The 24,795-nt window shown below is 49.1% G+C and overlaps 1 protein-coding gene and 1 pseudogene across 8 annotated transcripts in view; both read right to left on the bottom strand.

The window, feature by feature from the left end:
* Positions 1-24,795, bottom strand: part of LOC144178201 (unconventional myosin-Ia-like) — a 229,895-nt gene that overhangs the window by 98,286 nt on the left and 106,814 nt on the right. The gene's annotated exons all lie outside the window — the stretch shown is intronic.
* LOC144178542 (uncharacterized) lies at positions 18,787-21,193 on the bottom strand (annotated as a pseudogene).

Below are 24,795 nucleotides of genomic sequence, written 5' to 3'. Positions count from 1 at the left end.
CAGGTATAACCGATTTGCATATAATGGCAGTGAGAAATAAAATTGCTTTCACAAGCTTTCTGACACAAAAAATTTGAGGCTCCCTTGAGAGTTAGTCTTGTCTTTTGAAATTTTGAGGCATAAACTTTTGTCATGGCCTAGATACTTTTGACAAGAGCTGTACATCTTTGTTTTATCTGAACAGGTACGCAGCTTTTCGCAACTCACTCAACTGCATTCAGGCCCGAAAATAAAGTGCCAAAGAAATAAAAAAAAACTATTTTTTGATTAGTTACTTGTTGCGCTCTTGCACAGGCCACAAGCGACATTGATTACAATAAAACGAGTGAACACTTGAACATGTTATCTAAATTGCATATGGAGGTTTTGCGCACCCGAGGTGGACATAGGGCTTATATTTATGCGCTCCGTAAGTAGTGTTACGTAATAAATTAGAACATCTGGTGATCGTTTCCTTGCACAAAAGCATCGTTCACTGGGACGTATTTTCTTTTATCGCTTATTGATTGACTGACTGACTGACTGACTAATTGATTGATTGATTGATTGATTGATTGATTGATTGATTGATTGATTGATTGATTGATTGATTGATTGATTGATTGATTGATTGATTGATTGATTGTAGGGTTTAACGCGCCGACGCAACGCATGCAGGCGATGAGCCGCGCCGAAGTGGAGGGCTCCGGATTAATTTTGACCACCAGGGGATCTTTAAGGAGCGCCGAAATCTCGTGCACAAGGGCGTTTTGCTTTTCGCCTCCATCAAAAAAGCGGCCGCCACGGCCGGGAATCGAACCCGCGACCTCGTGCTCAGCAGCGCAACGCCTTAGTCACTGAGCCACCGCGGCGGGTTTTTTGCTCGCGTAAATAAGTCTGCACAAAAGTGCAGAAACCTGTTGCGGTTATTGGGAGAACGACGACAGCCATATGCGGCGAGCTTGGCCTATGTCGAACGTATCAATATTTTCTGAAGGAACCCGTTACAAACCCAACGAACCGTTGCTAAGCCCGCTAGCAATCATCCTACCGGGGAATGAGCGAATGGGCACGCAGATTAGGAGGAACCCATTAAAGTCCTCTTTTGTCTCTTTCTTTCTCTCTTGGCGGTGACTGTGGCAGCTCGTGAGGACAATGGCGGCTTAAACCCCGCGGTAAGGGCTGCGCACAACACTCTCGACCCAGGCTCTCCATCAATGAAAGAGGACTGGGTTTATGGGGCATTGCCACATGAAGTGATCCTTATTATCAAAGGCATCTCAGTCCGGGCACAAAGGTTTGGAGTATAAAGAAGGGTAGGTCAGATTGAGTCGACGCCAGAGGAGGACTGGTTCGATCTTGGGGAGCCGCCACGAGCGCTCCTTAGCATAGGGGAAGGTCACGTTACATACTCTCGACGCTGTTGTAGAAAACGGACACGTAAAGTAAAGGCCTAGTGTTAACCGGACCCACTTGGATGAGTCCGCTTGTGACAACAGTAATCCCCCGTATTTACGGCTGTCACTGTCACGCGTACGATCGATGAGGCTGGTAATCGAACATGGTACCTGGTCATCCGTAGCGAAATATCTCGCCCCAATGTTTGTAAAGACGATAGTCCGTCTTGAACTACTTGAACCCGAAAATTTTGTTCTGGCCTGTCTGTCTGTCTGTCTGTCTGTCTGTCTGTCTGTCTGTCTGTCTGTCTGTCTGTCTGTCTGTCTGTCTGCCTGCCTGCCTGCCTGCCTGCCTGTCTGCCTGCGTGCCTGTCTGCCTGCGTGCCTGTCTGTCTGTCTGTCTGTCTGTCTGTCTGTCTGTCTGTCTGTCTGTCTGTCTGTCTGTCTGTGTCCCTCGGTTCATCCACCTGGCCAAAACTGAACAGAATTCTTGAACGAAAAGTTGATATCGGCGAAACTTTTCCAGTGTACCAATTCTGGAAACCCGCTTTATACTCGTCAACATTAATGAACAAAAAGAAAACATTTGGCATATTTCAGGCAAAATGTCAGTAGATGGCTGGAACTGGCAAAATACGTTTAATTGAAATAATTGGAAATAAATGCGTGTTTGATGTTTTGCAATAGCCAAATAACAAAAATGGGCGTTGAAAACAGTGTTTTGACCCCAAAATGCAAAAAGCGCTAGCTCCCGTTCTTTCACGCCGTGACAGCATTCCAACAAGTTCCTGGATTAACGAAAGGTTCCAGTAGATGGAGCACGAGCAGTGGAACGCGGGAAAATTGAAATGTCTTGAGAAAACCTTCACTGTGTTTATCGTAGGAGGTACTAGACGGAAGGAGAAGGGCGCAAGAGGGGGGCGGGAAAAAGAAGAGACGCATTTTACGTGGCACATGGCGGCAGAAGACTATCGCCTTTCGACGACATTTTCAGCCAAGTCAGCAGATACGCCGCTAATTCTCCTTTAATAGTTCCACTTCATTCATTCAATTTCCCCGTAATTAGCGACGTATATCACAAATATTGCACGTTTTTGCAAAGCAATTCTTCAACATGATGTTACTGCGGACCAGTGCGTCTTCAACGAATGTCGGCGTGTAACGTACACCACAGACGACACAAGTTGAGTTTGTCACAAATTTTCGGGCCTGAACCACGGGCAAAACGTAAACTCTCCAACAGGAGGAGTTTATTTCACAGCTGGTGTAATCAGCTTTCAATATTTTTGTCTTGTGACTACGGATAGCGTTATGTTCGAGGAGTGTACAGTTCTTGCAAGATCGTTTAATGCGACCACTGAATGAACTGCAGCGCCCTAAGGTTCGAAGAAATGGTACTTGACAAGAAGAGGGGCGCGGGGTGCCCCTAGTGGAATCTGAGTCATATGGGCAAGACGACGCTTCTGGAATTTAAATAAATTTTATGACACGTTGCCGCCTCGAAGTACAGATTTGAACGAAGGAAATTACTTCTTGAACGCAAACGTGCAGATTACTGCTGTGAGCTGACTGTTTAGATTTCTTGCTATGGAGACTGCTTGCTTTTTCTGAGAGCATTAAGGCTGTTATAATTATTACAAGAAAAAAAAGAACAGGGACCCATGATCGCCGCTGACCTTTACCTGACGGTTTGTATTTGATTTTCGCCAACAGCAAAGTGTCAAGGTCAGCCTTCACAGAGAATGACAAAGTGTCGTATGATTTCACTAGATTTAGTCAGAGCTGTCATAGCTTGCATTTTGTCGCAATGAGTTTTTTGTCAGCAAAATGAGGATATATATTGCCCAGTGCCTTTGCGTGCTTGAAACTAAGCGGAGTGGTTGTCAGTAATGAAGCCCAAAACATAATATCAGGAAGCCTCTCGAATACATTCTGTACTTTCTCTTTATCTTGTTTCATCCGGTTTTTCTATGTATCGATAAAAATTCCCCCGCACCTCCCCGAGGGGGATTATGAGGATGCAGAAATGCATTGGGTGCACCGATGAGTGTGATGCGATTAAAGGGTAGTTTTTCTTCTTTCCCGCTTTATAAAATAATTACCAACTTATCAGCCTGATAAACAATGAAAAGTGCGTTAATTTGAGCCAGTCTATGCAGTCCAAGCAAAAAACGGGAGCTTGACAAATTCACTTCAGTGTCCCTTTAATAGAACACTGCAAATGCCACTTATGTATTGGTGTCCTGCCTCAAATATGCCAAGCGCGCGCTCCCTGCATTTATATATAGTCCGAGCGCGGAAAGGAGGAGCGCCCGAGCTCTCTCTCCGCCCGAGCGAGCTCCGCGATGCGAGCGCCCTCACACGCCCGCGCGCGCTCCTCCTCTCCCTTACCCTCCGCCGCTCACCACCTGCTCCGGTTGCTAGGCGCGCCACATCCGTTGCTAGGGCGCGCGCGGGAGCGGAGAGATAACACCTGCGCGGACGCCGGCCAACGTACGCAAGACAACCCCCGGCTCTAATGCATTTCTGCATAAAACTTTTCAGTGTGTTACTTTGAAGCCTCCTTTCACGTCCTGGAATAAAAACACGTGAGCGAGGGGACCGCTGAATTAACACGGAAGGGAAACGGGAGGTAGCACGAGGGAGACTTCCGACAGTCAGCTGTGCTCGGCAGGTTGTAGGCGCTCCAGTCTCGCCCCCGGGGGTTGTAAAGAAGCCATCTTTACCCTCAACTTTCGTGAGCGGAACTAGCCATCACCTGCAAGCGCAGGTTACACTTACATGTCCATAATAAATACACCAGAATGTGGAGGTGTACACAACCAGCACCCGCGGCTCTATTGGTAAAGCCCCGACACGTTATCGGGAGGCTGTTTGTCCAAAACGTGCCTGGAGCGCATTCTTTTTTTATTAATTTCTTTCTCAACATTTCAAAACTTGCATTTTTACAAGAAAAGGCGGCCAACTACGTCCTATATGCAACGTAGAAAGAGTGTCAGCAGATGGTCCCTCGACGTCTCCGCATCCCTCCATAAATGGGCTTGCGTTTCTTACATCACCAAAGAAGTGTATAGCCCATCCACAGCGTTTTTTCGGCATGCCTAAACAGAAATCATTTTTCGTTTTATTCTAAACAACTCATTTATATCCTACTCAGTATGATGTGCCCTTTTTTTCAATCTTTATTGGCTTCAGTATGGCAGAAAAAAATTCTGTCATAATTGAAATAAAAAATGAAATTTATGTTTCGAGACTTTGCCAACCATGTGCATAATTTACCCGTTTACCCGTATGTTTAAAAAAAGGCCTTCGAAAGTGATGAATTCCACCACTACGAAAACACAATTGAGAGAACCGCAACATCACGTTATTATATTTTCAAAAGGCTAGTCGTCGCCTACGAGGAAATAATGTAAACCGCGAGAAAAGGCGGTGAATCGTCGGCATAGCCGAGAACGCAATTTTACACGCAACTTCTTCAGCAGAGGCGCGGTCGCCTTTTAGCCAAGAAGAAAGCCACCACCCAGAGCCCTGATACTTGTTCCCGCGAAAGAAAATGTACGGGAAATATCTCTCATGAGAGCGCACTTGAGCCGGCCCGCCAATTCCGGATTCAAGTTATTGTATGGCATCTTCCGGCATGCGTCTCGAGGGGAGGAGAGAAAAAAAAAACTGCGCGAAGTGCACGAAAAAAAAAAAAAACGAGGACTTAAAAAGAAAAAAAAAACGGTAAGATATCTTTTTATGGCGTATGGTTGTGCCGGGAGTGAGCCACAATGAAAGGGCGTTATGAATGAATGCCCCATTCCATAAAAGACGTGTCACGGCTCTCTTCCCTCCGCTTTCGCTACGCAAATGACAACTCGAGCAGAAGCAGATGTCGAAGAAAAGTAAAAAGAAAAAGAGAGGACGCCTGTGCCAACAATAAACAACTAAAAGAGGGGGAAGGTTGTTTTTTTTTTTTCCTCCTTTTCTCGGGTAGGGAGTAAAGGGGGTGGGTTAAAGTGAGAGGACGGAGGGGTGAGGTCAAAGCCAGAAAGCGTGCAACCGAACACAGTCTCTGCCCACAGGCGTCCGGACAGTTGAGCGCTCAGCATCCAACGAGCGCTATTTCTCCTGCGCCTCCGGGATCTGGGATGGAGGCAAGGGAGGGTGAGCGAGGTTGCGTTATTATCTCGCTCGGGGGAGGACTCGGGCGGCTCCATTTCCAGGCGCCATCTATTAGGGCTCTTCTTTATACACATCTGCGGCCGCGCACTGGCCGACCTCCGGAATGAGCCCCAAAGTGAAGCTGCTGCTGCCCCCGGTCGAGAGAAGCGAGGACGATGCGGAAGAAAGGGCGGCGAGGAGCGAAAGCTCGTGAGGGGGCAGGGAATACAGATACGACTCCGACGAAGCACTTGCCGGATCAGAAGCGACTGCTTTCAACTATTTTCTCTCTCATTTGAGCTTTCTTTTCTTTCGCGCTGAACTAGAAGTAACGCCGCGCAATAAGCGTGTCCCTCAAGAAGTCATGACTCATTTCGCACGCAATGCTGGTAAGCCCCGCTGTGCCGGCAGCGCTTCTTATCTGCTCTTTTTCGGCGACACGCAAGGACCTTAAACTGAGAGAGATGGGGTGTTGAAAGTAGAGAATTGTTATCCTTCTAAGCAGTCCTGACTATTTATAATTGGAATTATAAAAGGAACAGCTTGAATGTTACTACGTTTCAAATTGAAGCATATCCTTCTCCCCATTCTTTGAACAATAAGAGTGCATACAGCAGGTGAAACGTTTAGAAAGTACCTCAAACACACATAAAAAAATATTCGTGGCAGTTTATTCACGCTTGGGTGCGCATAGTGTCCGTTAACAATTAGGCCGATTTCAGAAACTTGATTCTTTTTTTTTTCTTCGTGAACAGTCGCTTAAGAATAACCCAGCAGCAGGCCAAAGGCGCTTGGAAACCATGCGTCGCGTCGTTGATGGCCGAAACCTTCTCAATGTAGTTACTAATCAAACTGGGTTCACGTAAACGCCTTGGAAGTTTCGTAAATTATTTCCAGCTGCACTCCAACTCGATCTCACGTCGTACGCAAGCTGGTACAAAGGTAGAACGCTCAGGTGGTCGCCTGGAAGTCTGCCTTGATGTCGTTACTATGCGTGCAAAAGCCGAGATCTCTTCAGCAACCGCGAAACAACGGCTCATTTTTTTCTCGTTTCTCTGTTGTCAAATCGTAAACTTTGAGGCTCGGACCAGTACCAGACCAGACTCCGCGTTAATCGACACTGATAAAAATTTACGAAGCCCTGCCCTCGGGAAACAGGGGTGCAGGCGAAGCTTGACCTGAGTAATAACGGAAACGACCTAAATGAAAACGCAATGACCGCGAAACGAAAACGAAAACACTTCTGCCAAAACTAAAACGCAGTGACCGGAGTACAAACGCAAATCATCGATCAACCAAAACGAAACCCTTTAATTCCGCTGAGCTTTACCCGAACGTAAATGCTTAACATACGTTACTGTAGATCGTTCTTCTGGGATTATCGGAAACGTTTATGCCCTTCAGCGGCTGCCGGCTTTTCCGATCCACACGCGGTCTACTCATGCCGCACAAGAAGGTCAACTGCCCAACGAGAGCCACTCACGACGTTGACTGGCTGTCATTGTGGCGTGATACAGCCCGACACATGAGCGCGCGCTCCTGCGCAAGCTATGAGCGGCGAGCTCCAACTATCTATCTACAAGCTCCAACAAGCTCCAGTCAACTTTTCATCCCCAGCTAATCCCCCTGAGTGGGTACGTACTTCAAGGGCATCATCATCGCCGTCGTCGTCGTCGTCGTTATTAGAGCACTTGGATAAAGTTGGCTTTGCCGCAAGGCGTTCCGGCTTACGCCACCCCCGACTGCGCAAGGCAGCCAATGCAAGCTTGGCTTGAAAGAGCTGACTGAGGAACGCCACAGATTGTGAGCAAAAAGCCGAAGAAAAAAAGACAAAGTCGAATATAGGCGCAGAAACAGAGCTCGTTTGAGTCAGGGATGGCACCCAAAAACCGCAAGAGGCCATCCGCCAGAGAAAAGCCATTCTTGCTAAATGGCTTCGCTGAAGCAGGGAAGCGGGAATGCACACGCGTGCGGAGCATTGCGGGCAAGGAAGCGATTAGAGGCGGCAAGCGCCGACAGCGCACGAAGCATGGTCGTGCGAACAGGCACGCGTAGCGGGCTTGTTAAAGGCTTTCGCTGCATGCAACCAGCGCTGCGCGCGGCGGCTCGATCGCCTTGAAACAAGCAATAACAAAGAACAGAAGCGCCACCACGGCCAAACGTACAACAGCTGCTAGACGTTGGAGCAAGCCCAAGGGCTTCTTTCTCGCTCAAGTACTTCTTTGGGCTCATTGGCGACCTCAGCTGTGCACTTGGTGACTTTGTTTGATCAAAATCGACAGAAATAGCGTCCTCGTGCAGAGACGATACTGTGAGGAGGCCCCCTAGAAGGTGTTTCCGCGAGGCGGACCTGAACGACGAGAACCGTGTGCCCGGAATTCCTCGTTAGTGGCAGCGGAGGAGCAGGGAAAAACGTCTTCCGTTTACGACAAAAAAAAAAAAAAAACGCTCCTCGTTTGGATGCTGCTAGCGCTGCTTGCGAGCTGCTCGACCGTGTTCCAGACCTGGTATGCGTCACGAGGGGTTTGCCTTATTCCCACCCTTTGTTTTGTTATGCGCGCATTTCTTATAGCCTGTACGAGCAGAAGAAATGGAGTTCTGTGTGTGTGGCGGCCACACATGAAAAATAAAAATAAAGCAAAAAAAAAATGCCTCCGCACTGTGTGCTTACTTGTTTTGTTTCACTCTGTATTTGCTGGTATCACGGTCCATAGCAATCTGTCATCCCCGTCCTCCATCCCCCCCCCCCCGCAGCAGCCGTTGCGGTGTCCACCCCTAGGTGCGTCAAATTACGGCCGCTGGAGGACTGTCCTTTCAGTTTTCTTGACTATATATTCATTCATATTAAAACGGAAAACCAAGGCTGAATCATTTACTGCCTACTAAGAAGTGAAAACCCAACATGTAAAACAAAAGAAAAAAAGTGAACTGAAATAGAAAACCGTGAGCCATTTCACTGTGTGGAGGTGGATGACCAGCGAACCTCATGAGCACACGACATACAAAGATGTGACTCAGAAAAGCGGTGTAAATTTAACGTACTGGAAGGCAGCTAAACAGATCTACCCGCAGGGAGAGTCCAGTGAACGCGCAGACAACTGCGCCACAAGACAAAACACACTCGGCGCATTCGGCGCTTGGGTGCAGCCGGCCTCCCCTTGTATCATTTTCTTATAGTGCCCTCCCTTACGCTTTCCCCCTATCCCCCTCTCCGCACCCCTCGCCTTGGAACGAACGAGCGATTAGACGCTTTCACGGCGCAACCGCACGAGGCTTGTCCATGACGGAGCTTGAAGGTCACACTGACGGTATGAGGGTTCCTCGGTTTGGCGTGGAGTAGTAAGTTTCGCTTAAAAGAAAGCAGTGCACCAAGGGAAGTGTTTATCGAAGCCACTATCAAGAAGGGACATGCAAAATCAAGTATGAGCGTACACGGGTTGTTCAGTTGACTATTACTTTGGTAAACAGCTTGTATACAGCTAAGAGCAGGGTGATGAGTCTGTAGTGTCCTTTGTGTACCCCTTCTTGTGAGTCGGAGTTTTTTCGGAGTTTTTTCAGGCTGTGGGCACTGTTAAAGTTCTTAAGCATTCTGAAAATAGTGCGCGTAGCATTTCCAGTGTATACAATATCTCCTCCATCCTATAAAAGATATACGGTTTTGCTGTCGTCCCCTGCAGCTTTCCCACTTTTCATGCCCTTGAGAGGCTTTTCTACTTCGTCTTTGGTTACGTGTGGACATCGCGAGCTAAGCTGGTACGCATAGACGTCTAACGTTACTGTCGTATAGCCTGGTGTAAACTCGTTCCGCTATTTTTATGATATTATCCATGTTGTGTGTAATATTACCCTGCACGTCTCCGAATGCGTTCATTCTATATTTGCCGAAAGTTAGCCTCTTCTTAGTTGCTCCTAATCTTCGTCCTATTTCCAGCGTCTCCTCGATCACTGCCATGTTGCAGGCACGAATATCATTCATTTTACTTCTGTTAATCAATTTCGACAGCTCGGTTATTGAATTTGACACGCTGTACTCGACACTTTGATGTTCTTACGTTTGCAAATTAGTTCTTTCGTTTTCTGAGTTGATTTTCCAGTTTGTTTTCTACAGGCCACTTCTCCCACAGCTGCTGCTGATTCTGTGATTGCCGTTGTTAAGTTGTCATTTAGCCTATCTACATTGTCTTCGTTCTCCCCGTTTAAAAACGCGATTTTGTTTCGAAATGAAATCAAGGGTTGGTCGGAAGCCCGACGAAAGAGCGAATTTGTTTTGAAGGGTTACTTTAAGGTCCTGCGTCCTGGCTCTGACTCCCCCATGTTGGGTTTCTTACTTTTCGCAAGTTTCCTTCCTTCTGGTTTTGTAGCGTGAGCTACACTGGCCGAGGTTGAGCAGTTTCTCGTGGCGCCTGGTGAGCCGTGCTGCGCATGCGCGAGAAGCAGTGACGTCTCACGGCGCACAGCTGGCGTGCCGGAGCCGCCGCCGACGCGATTGGATTGGGTTGGATTGGATTGGATCGGGTTAGATTAGATTAGATTGGATTTAAAATCGTTTTAGCAGCAGTAAGCATTATAATGAGCTAATCCTAGACAACACGGAAACCTAAGAATAACCAGCTGAGCCTTACTTAGCTCACGCTACGTATATCCTGGCATAGCCGAGCTAAGCCACTACTAATTTTTTTATTCAGCCTTACTTTGCACCTAACCATCCTATAATAGCTGCTCCGAATTTTGCCTGGCACCTCCACCTTCTGCACAATACCTAGGTTGTCGCTGAAAATTAAGTCAATTTCGTTTTTTGTTGTGCCATAGGGACTTGTCCATGTCCATTTCCTATTCTTTCATTTGTAGGAGAATGTGTTCATTAACCTCGGGTTGTTTCTCTCCGCACATCGCAGCAGTGTTGGACCTCGACTATTGAAACTGCCTTTTCCAATGTTTCCCACTGGCCCTTCTCCCATTTGTTTCTTGCCGTCCTTTGCGTTAAAGTCTCCCATCACAATCGTGAACTGTGCTGTTCCCTTCTTTACTGCTGATTCGGCGTCCCCGTAGAAACTGTACGGCCTCATCATCGTAGCTAGGTGTTGGTGCATAGGCCTGTACTATCTTTAGCCTGTATCGCTGGGTAAGCTCGATCATCACTACTGCGACTCTTTCTGTCACGCAAAGAACTCCTCCCCGTTCCCTGCTATTTCTCTGTGGATTAAGAATACCACCCCATGCTCTCTCTTTTCTTTATTTCCTCGGTAGCAAAATACATAACCCCTAGTCAGCTCGAATTCCTTTTATTACAACCTCGCTTTGCCCTATAATATCCCTATTAATGTCCAAGAGCTCCTCTAGTATTACAGCTAAGCTTCCCTCGCTTGACAGGGCGCGTGCAGTGAACGTTGCCAGGTTCAAGTTCCAATGACGGCCTGTCCGGACCCAGCGATTCTTAACACCCTCTGTTGTATAACTGGCCTGACCACCGTTGTGGTGGGGTGCTTCACAGCTGGCGGGTACTGGGGGCCAAGAGTGAAGAGTTGCATTGGTCAATTATGGGACGTAGCGGCCAGCTGCTACCCCAGCGTGGCCAGATCCTTCTCTGGTGAGGGAGTGCTGTTTGTGTCCCCAAGAGCCTTCCTAGCGTGTTTGCACCTATATAATTTAGCCTCTTAGGTATCCGGGATGATGGGTACTTCCGGAACAGGTAGCACTCTATTTCTTTTCCTGAATCCTTTTGACCCGATCCGACGAGCTACACTGGCGCAAGTGAATTGCGTCCTCCAATTCTTGCCACTGTGTAAACTGCTTTGTTAGGTATTGGGGCTCCTATCAAGAGTAGAAAAAACTGCGCATAAAAGACAAGGCCATTGCAAAGGGTCACAGACGCACAACTCACCCCGATTGAGTTCACGTCTCGATTGTCTCTTTCAAGCCACCAGGACAATCGAGACGTGAACTCAGCGAGGGCGCCACCAAGAAGGTACCGCTGTGACGACAGGCGAAGGAGCGCACCAGCGCCCTCGACGGAGGCTCGGCGGGATCATGAAGGCACCGAAGGAACAAGACCGCGACATCATGGAGAGGTCGATGTTACGGCAGGTATACAAACAGCGCAACGGTTGACGCCAATGCCAGGCGCAGCATCCATGGCTGCGACCGCTCGATATCGATCGCGATGCTCCCCTGTCTTTTTATAACTTCAGGCGACCATGAAGGAAGATGCTCTTCCACGCTCCGTCCTTTGTTCCTTTTCATCCGTCATCAGACCCCTCGCTCGGCCTTCTCAATTCTCCCGGAAAGCTTCGGCTTATATTTTCAGGCATGAACCTGCCGTGATTTTGAAGCCGTGGGCAGCGTATGCACGCCTTTGTATTTGCGAACTTTTCTTTTTATTGAAATCTTCGGGCCCTTTAAAAAAAGAGTGATATATATATATATATATATATATATATATATATATATATATATATATATATATATATATATATATATATATATATATATATATATATAGAGAGAGAGAGAGAGAGAGAGAGAGAGAGAGAGAGAGAGTGGTTCGGGCAGGGGAGTCTTTTCATTGAAAAGCAGGGTGCTTCGGTGGCGCTGTGTAGAATGATTTATCTACATGCTGCTGCACTGATGAGATGAGACACGAGGAAAGACGAAACAACAGGCCCTCAGCAGGAAAAGTTACATAAGATAGATGGAAGAAACAAATCCACAAAGAAATTCCTTAGCTTAACTTGTGGTTCAACATTCTCGGTTAATCCAGTAGGAGCCTGGGTGAAATCTCCCTGGAATATACCTGTAACACACACATCGCGTGTTCCGTAGCAAGTCGCCCGTGGTAAATGCCTGGCACAAAACAGCGTAAGCAAAGCAAAAATGTTGAATTGTAAACCTGCAATCCATAGATTACGTGCTGAAAAGGTCGTCGTTTTGCGAAGTGCTTTGGACGCTGCTGGAAAGACATATTCGCCCTTGTTCGCAAGGCACCTACCAGCGTTACAGCTGCGTTCAACTCGTGCTGACGACGGAAGCTCAAGCGCCCGGTCAGCAGCAAACGCAGACCTCGAACCATTAACAAGAAGTTCACCTTCACCAATGCTGCGTCCACTGCCGCAACCTGAAACCATCTGCTTAAACCGAGAACTTCGAAAGAACGGGGTGCACGAACGCGAAAACAAGGAGAGATGCACGTGAGCGTAGGCGACTTAAGCTCTCACTCTAAAACAGTTCTTCCTGCCACCTTCAGAAGTTGACTGAAGTATTGCACAGTCGATACCTGCAAGTATATTAATTACGTTTTACGCCAGCAGGGCTTTCTTTTCTCCAATGCTCGGGAGCCACGAAATGCAGACAGTTCTTTCCTCCCACTACGACAAACGACGCGCCTGCCGGCAGTTATCGTGGGCCTCTTTTCTCGTGCGCCGAAACACCCCTCCGCGAGCTCCGACCCGACGCAGCCTTGTCTTAGCCAGCACGCGAGCCGCTGCCCTAGCTATTGGCCAACTTCCGGATACACGACGCGGAGGGAAGGACCAAGATCGCGTTCAGGATGCCGTCCAAAGCCGAGTTTTGTCGCATTACCGATTCGGCCCCGCCCGTACAGGAAACGCCACGACTGCGGGGGAAGCACCGCTTCGGGAGGCACGACACAGCCGAGCCCGCCGTCAGCAAAAGGGATCGGCCGGGAAAGGGGGGGAGGGGGTCGCGGAGGCCGAGCGATGCGTGTTCCTTTAGTGGACGGCGGAGCGGTGCGACACGACGCCGTTTCATCAATGCCACCGTTTCAAACGGGGGAAGGGGGAGGAGGGGGCAAGGCGGCGACAGCGCGCGAAAAGATCGAACAAAATGTGGGTGCGCAATGGGACGAGTTTCTCGCGGCCGGATGCACTGCATGGCACCGATACTCAGGGGGAAAAAAACGAAGAACTGGTGTCGGGATAAAAACAAAATCGAGAAAATTAGGCAAATGTGCGAATGTGTCGAGATGATCATTCTGCTGAACTGCTAGCGGTTGCAGCCGAGGCGCTGATAAAAGACACGAGGCGCAGACGAAAGATCTTGAGTGGATGCTTTTTCAAAGTTGGAGGCATAGCTCGTGTACTTCCAGAGGTGTGGTGACAGAGACTCTGCACCCACGTCCTCGTCTGCCTGCCTGTGCAGCTCCGAAAGGCTGCATCCTGATCCCGCAGCCCATTCGCTTCCCCACCCTACTTCGTACATTTGAGAGGCTCATGAGGACCGGAATGCCCTGCCTTATAATGTGGCAGGCGAGATTGAGTGCGCTGCGCCCCAATTGGGACCGATATCGCATTCTCTATCCTCACGAGAGACAATAGCGACGAGACGGGTGAAACGACGCCACTGTCGTCGTCAGGAAGAGTGCGCGCGATCACTCAAACGTTATCTCGGATGATTTGTGATGAGGATTGGGCGTTTCTGCTTCAGAACTCGTAGGGCCTGTGTTGTAGCAACTATTTGAAAAATAAAACTCAGTGTCGAAAACTGAGTTTTATTTTTTCAAATATTTGCTAAAAGTGCGCACGCATGTACGCACGCAAACGCAAACAGTTATGAAAGTTGGCTATGTACGCACAGCCAGATTAAAGGACTGTGCTATTACTCTAAACGAATTTTTCACTTAAAATGTTCGGTAGTTCAACTAGGGATTTGTCTCTGGTTGTGAATTCATTCTGACAGAAATATGTCTGGATGCTATTCTGTTTAGGTGAAGCTTGTATCGCCAGTGTTCGTCTATTGGTTATTACCGCGAAAGACAACTGCAGAGTTTCTACGCGTTGTTGAAGTTCAAGGAGTTAGAAAGTGCACGTCTGGGTTTGTGTGTGCTACTAACACGTCGTCACCACCCAAGTCGCACGCTGCTTAAAACATAATTTTGTTTCCTCAAGCTTATGCGTCTCATCAGTTGAATACGCATCCTCAATAGATTACTTAATAACAGGCACGATCTGCAAGTTCTAAACATGACTTACACCTCAAGCTTATACACGTCTCATCAGTTGGATATGTACTTTGAGTAGGTTAGTAATCAATGGGCGCTATTTGCAAGATCAGTAGAGTCGAAGTAAAAGGGAGTGCGTGTATGCACGTGTTTTTCAGAGGGATGACGCAGTCAGCGCTCAAGAGAAATAAACTTTGCTCATACGTTTCGCCTATATTTTATGTCATCTCTATGCCGTGAGCTAAACAAGCTTCTCTGGTCATCATCCTTCACGAAAGGGAATGACCCATGAGTTTCTTTTTTTAGGTGCGGAGCACCTTAGGACCGCACAATGTCCGCCCGCGTCCGTGCGCATAGCCTTTACAACCGCAAAAATCACACAGGCATCGGCAGGATTCGAGCCTGTGTCTGGTAGGCCAGTTAGTGTCAGTCGTCTTACCCACTGGGCTACGACCGTAAGTTAGCACGCGAGATTCAAACGGCTTACTCCCTCGCCTGTAACGGCGCGGAGTACCTTAGGACCTCCCAATGTCCGTCTGCGTCCATCCGTGCGCATACCACCATCAAGCGAATATCAAGCCAAATTCGATTTGAGCCGTGATTTTAAGTTTAATTTAGGGAATAATCCAGGTGCAACTCACGGCTCAAATCGAATGGCGGTCGGAGCGCAACGTGGATGTCATTTCGAGTCCCCGTACTCCGCACCCTCGCCATCATCCACGGAGTGTAGATGCTGCAATTTTTTATAAATTACGTTTCTGCATTTTTTTTGGGGGGGGGGGGGGGCAGTTGTAATTAAAACGTTTTTTTTTTTTTTTCGTGAGCCTGCTTGCCGAGAAGCGTGACATCTTGACGGCGTGCTAGGATTCTGGGGGCTCATAACAGCACCCCGTAGATTCCCAGCAGTCAACACAGACTTGAAAGAACTCGCGATGGAACGCTCTAGGGCCCACGCTTAGGTGGCCGGAAGAATTCGCCAAGGGAGGCACGACACGGCACGCTGATGTGACGGTCCACAAACACACACCGCAAACGCAGCGGTGAACTCAACAGTTTATGCAAGGCAACATGGTCCCTCAAGCAAGGCAACAAGATGGCAGAACGGGTCTCCCCAGGACCGTAATTGTGCACGCATTCTTGTTTCTACTCTTTAGGGTTTAAATGTTGACACTAAAATACCCATGCTTTTCTAGTATTGTTATTTTATGCATGTACCGTCAATACTCTATTTAACGCAACCTGTTTTAACAAAAGTCCCTATTTAACGAAGATATCCCGATCCCGCCTCAGACGTCCATAGAGCCCAGTGCCTTGGTTAACTCGAAATAACGAGACCAATATCAAGAGCTGTCCTGGCTTAACGAACTTTTTCTCAATACTCCTCAAAAAAGTGCTAATTTTTTGTCTATTTTGTAGAGAACGCCACAAAATTGATTCATAGCGCGCCAAAGATAACATCGCGGAGCTCCTTTGTCCCGCTTTTAGAAAACTGCGCGGCGCAAAACCGGAGTTGTAATTTTGAATTGAATTCACCAGATGGCGCCAGCGGTTAAAAAAAAGGTTGTGGTCGGATTTCACAGGGGCCCTTTATGTTGTTCGTTCGCCATCGTTCTTCAGGTAGTTTCCGTGCTTTCGGCCTTCTTTTACACCGTTCTCTGTCAGAACTTATCTTGTTTTTTTTTTTTTTTTTTTGACGTTCCAGTTGTTAAACCTACAGTTCGTCTAGCATTGCTACTTGTAGTATCGCGGCCGACGGCCGATACCGGAGTAGCCTCAGCGCGGGAGCCACCACTGCAAGCTAACCAACTACAATTTTTATTGATGTGCGCATGCATATGTTTAGATAACAGATGGCAGCGCCATCTGTCGTGGCGGAATGTAATTACAATACAACATATTCCCTTCCCTATTTCAGGTGTATGGGTTAGTGGTTTACTCAGGTTAGTACTGTTAGCAAACACTTGTGAGAGGTATGTACAGAAAGTTCCAAACATATTCACTTAAACTTTGCGCACAACGATACAAGAAAATAATTTCCAAAAAGGTTAGGAATCACTAAAGAAAAGACTGACAATACATAGTCTAGATATCTGTTTGGTGGCCTTCTTGCTCTAGGTGGTTGCACCCCACGTGCTGGTGGCTCGTAAGGCGAACCAGAGGTAGCTTGCACTTCCTCCTGACCTGGCACTTGTTGAAAATTCACTGCAGAACTGTGCTCACTGCACACGGGCGTTGTACGTGCTGTCACTCGTAGAGTAGTTGATCCAGAACAGTAATGAATGGCTGGTGCTTGCGCCGCTGTGCAAGGCGGCGTTGCCGTATGCCCAGTATCAGTCGTAAGGGAAGGCGTCGCTGAATGCCCAGTATCGCTCCGAGCTGAAGGGTAGTTCTCAGCCCGAACATGTTTAGGCGGCATCTTGGACATCTTTGATGCGTTCCAGGTCTTCCCGTCACCAAGACTGAAAGTGGATGGTCCTTTCTGTTCCATAACCTTTCGAGGATGGCTGAAGGAGAGGTCCTCCTTGAACCCAACAGTTGGCCTCCTGGCGCTGACCCTGTCGCTCACAGCTATGTTAGTGTTCTTCGCTGCCCGACGCCCGTCGGTGTAGATTTTGCTGTATGCTTGCTTCTGCTTCACTCTGTACCTCAGCTGTCGAAGTTCTTCGATTGGGTCAGGGAAGAATGACGGAGACAACAATGTCTAATCGATTTCGAGGCAACCTCCCATGGAGAAGCAGTTCTGGTGCAACCCCAGTGGTGGCATGTGGTGTGCAGCGGTAAACCCCTAAGTAGTCCGTCGCGGCTTCCTGAAGTGTTCTGTGCTCCAACAGGGCCAACTGGATGAAGTTCTTAAATGAACGGTTGAAGCGTTCAACCTGTCCATTGGCCTGAGGGTAGTATACTGAAGAGTGTGTCAGGCGAATTCCGCGCTCTGAAAAATCGGGCAACCTCTCGGGAAGAGAACTGAGGCCCATTGTCGGCGACCACTTCATCTGGGTACCCCTCCCGGGAAAATACTTGAAGCAAAAAGATGGTGACTGTCCTTGTCGTGACCTCCCTACTGAACTTCACCTCGGGGTGCACTTGGAGAAGTAATCAACTAGTGTGATGGCGTATCTGCATTCCTGCGGAGCTCTCTCGATCGGACCAACGATGTCGATGGCCAGCTTCTGCCATGGACGGTCAGGTAGCGGGATGGGTTGGAGGGGAGCAACAGTGGTCTTCGCACTCTTATCTGAACTTTGGCACACACTGAAGTTCTGTATGGCGCCTTCTACTTGCCAATCAATACCGGGCCACCAAAAGCGTTGTCGCAGTCGTGCCTTCGTTCGAACTATTCCAGGATGCGTTTCATGCGCTAAGGCAACTACCTGATGCGAGAGAGACCTTGGAACAACAAGTCGTTCTCCACGCAGGAGTAAGACATTGACGACAGAAAGTTCTTCCCGCACAGTGAAGTACGGCTTGACTGGTGCACGGGCCAAGAAGCCATCGCGTAGCCCTCACGTGGCCTGCTCAAATTCCCCTTTGGCAATACACAGCGGCTCCACTAGGAGTACGACCTCTTCCTCAACAGAAGTGTCTTGCTGGGGCGGCGCAGTTTGCTCATCAATGGCAGCAGAAACTGGCAGGCGCGAAAGCGCGTCTGCGACCTTGTTTTCCGACCTTTCCTTGTACTCCACCTTGTAGTTTTAGCGAAAAAGTCGTTCCCACCACCTTGCAATCCGAAAAGGTTGTGGCCACGTTCCCTGGGTAGACAGCAATGCCGTTAACGCACGATGATCCATCTGCAGCGTGAAAAGTCGTCCCCATAAGTACACATGTCATTTTTAGATGCGACGCTGAGAGGAGCAAGTCTTGCCGGCGGCCCTGTCCTGCATGCGTCCGTCGTCCGCGTCCGCACAGCTGCGTCTCTCCTCCGCTCGCCTCCTCTCCTCTCTCCGATAGTGGACACTCTTTCCCAACATCTGCGGTCGTGCTGCGCGCGGCTGCGCACTGTGCGCATGTGCAGTACTCTCTCTCCGCGGTCTCCTCTCCTTCGGGCGCGCTGCGCATAGAAGCGGAGTGCCGCGCTCCGGCCGGTCTCTCAGTCGACGGTCGTCCGCGCTTGCGCTTGCGCTTGCTCTCTTGCCGCACCCGACGATTGCTTGATGCGACACCAGTGGAACCCCCTTCAGTGTCGCATCACACCAGGGTTCCCTCGAGGAAAGGTGGGCGGAACTTTTCCCACGCCCAGACGCATGCTAAAGCTTCACGCTCAGCAGTAGAGTACCACCTTTCGGTCTCAGTCAATGTTCTTGACGCAAATGCAACTGTGTGAATGCGCCGGCAGTCTCTCTGCTGCAAAACTGCACCCAACCTGTACGCAGAGGCATCAGTACTGACAATGACTGGGAGCGCTGGATTGAACATGCGCAATACGTTGGGCGAGGCCAGCAGAAGCTCTTTTACCTTTAGGAAGCTGGCTTCCGAGACTCCATCCCAGTCGAAGGGAGTGTCCTTGCAGAGCAGGTGGCGCATAGGCTCTACTTCGGTAGCAATGTGTGGGACAAACCTCATGTAGTACTCGATGAGGTCCAGGAAGGACCGAAGCTTGCCTGCGTCAGTCGGTGTTGGGGCATGGATGATTGCGTCAACCTTTGTTTGAAGGGGTACTATTCCTTCAGCACTGACGCGATGTCTGAGAAAAGACAGTTCCTTGACATTGAAGACACATTTGTCATTTAACTTCAACCCCGACCTCAAGATGCGCTGCAGGACTTCTTCGAGGTTTCTCATGTGATCTTCCTCAGTCTTTCCGAACACAATGATATTACCGATGTAGCAAAGAACGCCTTTGCAGCCTTGAAGAATTCCAGTCATTAGCTGTTGCAGTGCTGCAGGGGCTGATGCGAGGCCAAAGCAGACCCTCTTAAATCTGAACAGTCCCTCATGGGTAATTAACGCTGTAAAATCTCTGCTGTCGGGATTAAGAGCAACTTGGTAATATGCTGAGGCCAGATCTAACTTCGAGAAATGCTGTGCTCCCCTCAGGGCATGCGGAAGATCTTCTGTGTGGGGCAGTGTGAAGTTGTCAACCAGCACAGCCTTGTTCGGCTCTCTCAAATCGATGCAGAGTCTAATGGTTCCATCCCCCTTTGTTACTGCGATGATTCGTGACACCCACTCAGATGCGTTGACCCTCTCGATAATGTCGGCAGCTAGGAGAGGTTGCAGTTCGTCAGAGACCGACTTCCTCACGGAAAATGGCAAGCGTCGAAGTTTTTGCGCAAATGGGGCCACCTGCTCTCTCAATTTAACCTTGGGCTGAACATCTCTGGGAAGTCCCAGGCCCGGCGATACCAAGTGGGTGAACTTGGCCCATAACATGGCAGGCATGCCAAACTTCGGGGGCCCCAGCTGACTGTTCCAGTAGTTTGTGGCTGCTTGCTCTCTTGGGAGCCTGGCCCAGTTTGAGCTTCAAAATTGGTTTGGTGGCCGTGTTCAGGAAGCAGAGTTCAGTGCCTAGAATCTGAAGTTCCAGGGCTTGCATGACGTCGAGACCAAGGAGCGACGTTCCACTGCGGGTCATTTAAAAAGCCATGAAAGCTGCGTGTGTCCTGTACACCACTTCGGCTTCTTGCGGAAGAAGTCTAGCAGGGTTGCACTGGGGCTGTGAAGCTGCACGTTGTCGCCAAACAAGCTTCAGGGGGGATTCTCTGCCAGTATCGAGACCGCTTAACCCGTGTCAACAAGGAACGTAATGGCCGGTGTAGGTAACGGCGAGTCAACGGCCCGGACGCTGACGTCCACGTGGATTCCGGTGCACTTGCCAGTACGGACAGTCAAGATGCTGATTACGCTGTCTTCATCTTCATCACGTAGAACCTCGCGAACGTGCGCCGGCCGTTGTACAACCCCTACCCCGTCGAGAACTCCGGCAGACATACTTGAAATGGCCGCGGCGCCCGCACGCGAAGCAGGTCCGGCCGCGGGCGGGGCACCGAGAGCGGTCATATCTTTCTGCACCGCAGTTGCCGCAGCGTTCGGGAGAACCGACTAACGGTGCAACGGTAACATCGGGCGTGCGGAACAAACGGGAGTGCGATGCGTCGTCGCAGCGCTGGTTTTGGGGGCGTATCTCGTTCAAGCGATACTGGCGATCGTCTTGTTTGCTTTTACCTGCTGCGCCGCGACCACGCGAGTTCTGCGCATGTTGCTGCCAAATGTGCTCCACTGGCTTTCCGAGGTGTTGAGCCTCGCGGATTGCGCGGTCGCGCAGTTGCGAAATTTCCTCTGCTCGGTCAAGCGTCACAGAGTCGCCTTCAAGCAGCAGCTTCTCTCCCAACCGTGGGCACGAAACTCAGGCGACGAATTGCTCGGCCAAGTTTTCATCAGCTACAGTGTCGAAGTTGCAGCATGCTGCTAGCTCACGCAGCGCAAGGGCGAAGTCGGAGATTGACTCGCCGGGAAGCTGGTGACGCTCTCGGAAGCGGTGCCTTTCGACGCGGACGTTGACGGTGGCGGTGAAGTTATGCGCAAGGGCCTCAGTGGTTCTGTCGTATACTTTGGCTGCATCGTCTGCTTTGACGGCTTCTGCTTCCCCACTCTGCTGGGTGGTCGGTGCGGGGAGCGCGTCGAAAATGCGTTGACCTCCAGTGCCAAGGCAATGAAGGAGCATAGCTCGACGGCGGGCTGGTAGTAGTTCGTCGGGGCCGGATGCCAGGAGGTAGTTTTAAAAAAGTCGGTACCAGCGAGGCCATGGCACTGCTGGCGGTCCAGGTGTGGCAAGAAACGGTGGTGGGGGCGTTATTCCGGCTCCGGCGGCCATCCTCGTCGCCAATGTAGTATCGCGGCCGGCGGCCGATACCGGAGTAGCCTCAGCGCCGGAGCCACCACTGCAGGCTAACCAACAACAACCTTTATTGATGATGTGCGCATGTATATATACAAATGACAACAGATGGCAGCGCCATCTGTCGTGGTGTAAGCAAGCGCACCACTAAACCTTGTGAAGAGCGTGTCGGACATGCAACCCGGCGGGGCCCGTGCACCAGCGCTAAGATGCCAGGGAGCACCTACGTTCAGTGGACGAAGTGCCCGTCGGGATAAACATCTCCTACTACCTGAACGGCGACGCAAACGCAATCACTACGGTAGTTTTGGATGACGGAGATATCTTGCGGCTTGTAAAAATCGTGGAGGAAGTGATGACTGAAGACGCTGAAGAAGACGTTGAAAATATCGAAGCTCCCGTGCCAACACCGGGTTAAGTGACGGATGGATGCCCTTGATCTGCTGCGGATGTTTGCCGGAACACACGAGGATACGGGAGACGCACCAAGGACGCACTATAAACTTACGAGACATCCGTGCGGCCGTTGCTTACAATGCGCACGCAAGCAGGGATTACCGCTTCTTTGGTGGGAAATAAATTTGGAGTCACCTTGGCGCCGTTCTTGTTCAGGTATCAATTTACGTGGTCTCTTCTCATACACGCGGCACGCAATTTTATTTTCAGAGCATTTACGCTTAGAAAATACGACGCTGCATAAAGGGCTGGATGCCGCTAGAGTATATAATCGGATGTACTGAATTAAGTGGCCAAGAAATGCCTAACTCAATTTACCAAAGTTCTCGATTTAATGAAATAATAGGCGACTCTCCTCGACTTCGCTATATCGAGTTTTTACTGTATACTGTCCTTGCTTGTGCCGTTCAAGGATAATCAATATTTCTGTTCCTTTTATCATTTTTGCATCATTACTTCGTCTGTAACAAGAAAAAACGTTATCAACAGCCAGACTTTGGACCGTCGCCGCGTAGTATGCTTCGATTCTCGTATCGTGGGGCTCTACTGAAGTCAGGAACATCAAACAATCTGTAGGTTTACTGCTTCGTAATTTCGGCAATGGCATATCGCTTACAATGTGCATAAGCAGTGATCTGATAATCTCATCATTTTTCTCTAAGTAAGCACACCTTCCAGAAGGCCTGTTAAATAACTTTTCATGCTTGCGGAAAACGTTCCACATTAAGTTGACAGTTATGCTCTGACCTTTCCTTGGGATTTGTATGAGAACAATATATTATATATTTTTTCCATTGGATCCGACGCCACCTGTGTTTATATTTCATATTAGGTAGGCATAAGAACTGAAATTATCCGGCGGAGGGCTATCAGGTTGTAAAGTCAATAAATAGGACAAGTCACAGTAAAATGGCACTTAAATTCAGGGCCAAATCTATGGCACAGAACTCACTCCACCCAGCACGAAGAAGTGCAATGTGTCTATGGCAAGCCTGCACAATAAGCGTACCATGAGGCACATTATAGCGGCGAAGCCGGACCTTTGGCCTTATAGAAAACGTGGCATCTATCAGTAAGAATAAATGCTAGAGAGTGCTAGAGAGGGGGAATGAAACATCGAAGGCGCCGAGAAAATGAGGTACATCAATTAAGGCAACCGTCAGGCCGCCCGCAACGCTGGCGTTCAGAAGTTAACGTCCAGAATTGTCTGCTGCGGGAGTCAACCTACGCCTTCTGCGCGTACTCAAACACACACTGCGTTAGCCAACTCATTTTTGCCTTGGATGTTATCCGGATTCCGCATGCGTTACGCAGGTAGTTTCCCCGTTTGCCTAAGCTTTATTTTCCTCCCATTGCGGCCTTTATTAACAGTCCAGCGCGCCTACCCCACACAGCGATCAAAACAGTGCAAGCAAACAAGCTCTTTCATCTCCGCCCTTCGTCCATGGCCGTCGGCGCAGTTTGGACGCTCGCAATAAGAGAACTCGCCCACCAAAACACCCCAGTCGCAGTATTCTACCGTCGGAGCAATAGCGCTCGTACGTGCGGTAATTAAAAGGCTCGTGATTAATTATTCGGAGGGAAACTTATGAGTAATGTGGCACAGTAAGGTGGGAAGGGGCGGCAAGCAGAGGCGAAGGTGAAGCACAGAAAAGCATCATTACTAGGCCTTCGGGGCCAGAGCTCGGGGTGAGGTAATCGCGTTTTGGCCGAACGCCGGACGGAGTCCACGGTGCGAACGCCGAGCATCGACCGGCGGCAACCGGGGAGGAGGCGCAGGCCTCGCAGACGCTGCTGGCCCGGTTTTATGGTGCGTGACTCGGTCGACGAGCTCCTCGCGCGCGATTCTCTCCTCGCGTACGGGAGAAATGTGATGCTGGCCATGCGAGCGTAGCGAAAACACAAAAGCGACAGCAAATGAACAACCCGGCCGCCTTGAGCGTAGTGGGTGGAGGCGAGGAAGGGTGTGCGCTGCGCGACTGATTTCACATTTCAGCAGGAGGTTTCGGGCGACAACCCGCTGCGGCAAACCGTTTGACTCAATTCTTTAAACGTTGGCTGCGCGCAGGGTGTCGAGAAACGCAGGACTGTGCGTGTGCCGCGAAGCATGGTGCTCTTTTCCTCACTTCATTCTTTCATTTCCCAAGTTTCGTAAACAGTCGTCGGCATATATATGGCAATGCGATGCCTTATTCGTCTTATTACGCATGCTAAATATACGCCGCAAAGCAGCGCTTGCGGTAATGACGATTTACGGGCGATTATATATATATATATATATATATATATATATATATATATATATATATATATATATATATATATATATATATATATATATATATATATATATATCGTATCTTAGAGTGAATTATTTCATCACGCGGGTTCGGGTTCGGCATATACATGTAAGTTTCACCAAAAAAATTAATTCTCCTGCATTCGTTGTGTATCTTGGTACCGTAACTCTTTGTTTCCTTATGATATGCCGCTTTTCTGAGGTTCTTAGTATGAATATAAAAAAAAATCTACTGTCACAATACCGACCCTTACGCCCATTGTGTAGTCAATTTAGTAGCGTTCCTGAATGATCATGTCAAGTCTCACGCGCACAATGCAGAACACCTGGAGGGTGTTGGCGAATGCCAGCAGAATAGAAACTAACGAACCAAAGAAATCGCTTGTATTACCGGCGAGAAAAGACTCGACGGTGTATTGAACAACGGCAAGCCCTAAACGATAGGCTCACAATTAAACGTGAAGCATGATTACATCGAAAATATTTGCAAGCGCCACTATTCTCAGCCGGTTCCCACCGCTTCTATGCCCACGACATGTCTAGAGACCGAATTGGTTTTCCACCAGTTGATAATAGGCAGTCGTTTATTGGGGATTTTACCCACACAGAGTGTGACTTAACCAGCAACTCATTGTTTCGTTTGAACGTGTGTGTGCGTTTTGCTCGCGTGCGTGTTCGTGCATTTATATGAACATGTGTGAACGTTTCATATCCCCTTTCCCAACAT

This window comes from Haemaphysalis longicornis, unplaced genomic scaffold, assembly GCF_048455015.1.
Source record: "Haemaphysalis longicornis isolate Haplotype H1 unplaced genomic scaffold, Haemaphysalis longicornis Haplotype H1 scaffold_4, whole genome shotgun sequence".
NCBI classification, from domain to species: Eukaryota; Metazoa; Arthropoda; class Arachnida; order Ixodida; family Ixodidae; genus Haemaphysalis; species Haemaphysalis longicornis.
Note: the sequence above shows the minus strand (reverse complement) of the source record. Positions and strands in the feature narration are given on the sequence as shown.